Source organism: Bidens hawaiensis, unplaced genomic scaffold (assembly GCF_021521415.1).
Source record: "Bidens hawaiensis isolate Kalapana, Puna unplaced genomic scaffold, B.hawaiensis_p1.1 tig00036429_1, whole genome shotgun sequence".
NCBI lineage: Eukaryota > Viridiplantae > Streptophyta > Magnoliopsida > Asterales > Asteraceae > Bidens > Bidens hawaiensis.
The window spans coordinates 16,954-20,847 of record NW_027496369.1 but is presented as its reverse complement, the minus strand read 5'-3'; positions in this window follow the sequence as shown (position 1 = coordinate 20,847).

Below are 3,894 nucleotides of genomic sequence, written 5' to 3'. Positions count from 1 at the left end.
TTCCAGCCGCCTTTGAAGCACCCACTTTTGTAACCTGAGGTTCGCCCTCAACGGATTGAGGACCACCTTCCTCACCAGTTGACGGAGCGGTGGTGGCCTTCGAATCTTGCTTGTGGGTCAAACCTACAGACGAATGCGAAGGGTTAGTAGCACCACTCGATATCCCTTCCTCGCAGAGTGACGACCCTTCGCTAGACGAAAGAAGTACTATCACTCCGCTCGAAGTAGCGGAAGTTATAGGACGGGGTTGAAGAATACCTTCACACTTCAAGACAAACTACTCACCTTGAGCGTACATTGCCTCAGAAACAACAGGCTCCGGAGTAAGTGTGGTGGATAAAAGGAAGTTGCTCCGAGAGTGCTCCAAAAACGGTACGTCATGCTGGGCAATAGGGAGGCGAACCATCATGCCTCCCGTCTTATCCACAAGAGTGGAGAGGATCGTACCTTCACCTGCAATCGAAGAATGTTAAAGAAAGTAAACTGAGAACCCGGAATATTACAAGTAAAAACTTACTCCTGTCGGTATTCTCGTAATAAGGTTCCAAGGCGAGGAATGGCCACAAACGACTCATCTTGGCACACACCATCGCCACTTCGTGGATGAGACGCATGGGTGTTGGAGTCTTGGTCGGAGCAAGAAACTAGGCACGACCTTTGTATTCGGAAGCAGCGACTTCCGGTAGTTTATCCTGCGGTTTTCGGTAAGTCATTGTAAACGGGATAACATCTTCCCGGATCCAGAAGAATTTTGACTTCCACCCATGAATGCTGCGAAGCCATTCAAAACCAATAGATCCTTTTCCGGTGGTGGCAAAACCTTACCAGCCCTCACGATAAGTCATCTTCTACAGTATGACAAACATGCCAACGGAGGGATCGTATTTATGCGCTTGACAGCAAAACTCGAAATGCTGGATTCTTAGCATCCCAAAAGGGTGAATCTGGGATAAATGAAACCCATACGCCGTCAAGACCGATTGTACGAACTTGGTTACAGGCAATCAGAAGTTCCCGGTGGTGAAATGATCCAAGTAAACGGCCATCTTCTTCGGCGGAGGCGCCGTTGCGATGGATCCTTTCGATGGACGTTCGGCCTCCCATTCCGAAGGGAAACCATATACGTTTTTAATATCGTCAAAGTCATTCTCCTTGATTCACACGCAACTTCATTAATAGCAGGAGGATTTTTCTTCTGGCAGCCATTTTGGGTAGAATGTAAAAACAAAAGTAAGAAAGCAAAAGTTCTCTGATATAAGCAAAGGAGAAAATATGTAAGCGATAAGAATGGATTGAAGACATCAAGGCCTATTTATACTCATCACAATTAACGTGTCTGTCTGACTGACAGAGGAAAGAGAAAATGTGGGCCACAGGATGACCGACACGTCAGGCGGGGGATTCGAAAAAGTGCTTACAGGCTGTCAAACAAGCGTTCTACACGTCTTGTCAGCCACCGCCTAAAACTCCCTCTCCGCCACGTCATCAATACTATCTATCCAACTTAGACAAGTTCAAAATATAAAGAAAGATATTTCGCAAAGATATTGTTAACAAATGAAGTTCTTTTCATTAATATTCAAAAAGATAATTACAAAAACACGGAACAAAATTACAAGTCCAATTCTAGCTCCTACACCTATCCTATGGGTTAGGGGCCAAAGTGTCTTCCGGAGCTTTTGGAGAATCATCTTCAGACTCTTCGTCCTCGGATTCATCTTCAATGTAGATCCGCAGTTGTTTCACACCGTCCTCAAAAAAGGCGAACTCCGGAAGCATATTCTGCAACGTAAAGATAAGATCATCATACTCCTGGACCCGCATGTCTAACTCTTGCTTCGCGTCAAGGCCATGAAGCGGGTGGCTCTCAACAGGTTGTCTGGACTGGGCAAACGCCAATCCTTCATTAAAATCTTCCACTCGGCCAAATGCTTTCGCAGCAGTAGTCAAGTTCACAAAGCAGTCCGTAAGCTCCGTGCTTCTTTTGACATGATGGATGACCTAGCAATAGAACATAAGAAACAAGTTAGCATGAAAAACCCGAAATACATAACCAAGAAAATATTTTACAAGGAAAACTCACGGAGTTAAGACCGCGATTGAGGAACCACTGTCTTTCCCGTTCAGCACGCTCCGCCCGACAACGAAACCCCTGTAAGTCGGCGGAGGTGCGGTTGCTTGTTTCATTTTGAGATTGCAAGAGTGACTCATATGCAGACTGCATTTCAGCAAGAGTCTTGTCTTTAAGTTTTGATTACTCCTTCTGCAATCTCAGCTCGACCTCAAGTTCTTGAATCCGGACGGCTTGGCGAGACACTTCATCCTGTACCTTCACTAAGTAGTCCTTCTTCTTTTGAGTCTCAGCTCGGGCGGCCTCCAGAACGGTGTTCTGCTTCTCACATGCCTCTTTCCACCGTTTAGCAGCATCAACATTTAGCTTTTTTTCCTTTTTAAGTGCAGCTTCGGCATCAGTCTGTTTCCACCTAGCTGCACTCGCTGCTTTACGGTGCTCCTCGGCTTCCTTCTCCGCAACCTTCACGGCCTCGGAAGCCGCATCAAGCTTCCCGCCCATTGTTCGCCACTCCCGCAAGATTTCCTGACTACAGGCTAAGCTGTTAGTCAAGGAAATAGATAAGTCAGTATGAAGTTCCTGACGGTAGCGAGTCCGTTGGTATGCCACTTCAGCAGGTGGCATACAATGTTAAACAAAACTCATACAGGTCTTGTGATTAGAAACCCGAGACCCATTGACAATGTCCCAAGACAGGACAAAAAAGTCATAGTCTCCCCCCAACTGTACGTTCCCGAAATATTGGGAACTGGAAGCTCCGAGACGAACAGGGGTGGAAGAAGACTGTTGTTGGGCACCATGCGAAGAACCTCCCCCAGCTTCATGGACATAAGGTCCAAAATAAAAGTCACTCCTTCGCCCGTTGTAGAAGGGAAGAGGACATATATAGCTGAGGAGGAGGTCGCATCGGAGACTCAGTAGATCTGAAGCCCTCTGCAGTGGCTTCAGGGTTATCATGTTGAAAACCGGTGGCATCCCCACCCTGGAAAAGATAATCCAGGGACCCGGTAGTCACCGGTTGAACGGTAGACCCCTCCACTGTCGTTTCAATAGGAGGGGTAACAGGTCTATCCGCTTCCTTCTCCGGAGGAGGCGACGGTCGTTTCTCAACAGTTGGTGTCGGCGTCGACAGCTTTCCGACATCAGGACGCTCAACAATGGACGGATCTGCATAAGAAAATTATAGTCAGAGCAAATTTTCAAAGAATAATAAAAATTAACAAATAAGAACTCACCAGATACCGTCCCTAGACGCTCCACAAGGTTGGGCGGTAGTGGTTTCCTCGGACGATGTGTCCGGCGTTTCTTCGTTTTCGGCTCCTTCCCGGCATCCGAAACACTGGTACCTGCATCACTTGCCTGAGATACACGGAAGGATCTCTTCCGGTAAAGTTCTGCCAGCAAATGAGAGACAGATGAAATCTCGGGAGCATCATCCGAGCTTTCCTCCTCAAGGAGAGCGGAATCATCAGTTAGAGTGACGATTGTCCCGTCGGAGGTCAGCGCGTTAAGAGGCGGAGGGTTCGGGATATACGCACTTGATTCGAAGATAGCCTCCGAGACAATTGGTTCAGCGCGTACTTTGACTGGAAAAAGAAAGTATTTGGCAGTATTTTCAAGGATAGGCGTATCCTTCGCATCACGGATATTCCTACCCACGCAGCCTTTGCCATCGTCTAGGGCGTTCAGAATTGATCCAAAACCTGACAACAAACAAAAAACGTCAACAATAAAAACTCAGGAACAGAAAGGAAGAGGAATAAAATAGTAAAACTCACAGCCGTCTAGCTCAATAAAAACAGGCTCCATGAAAGGAGACGGCC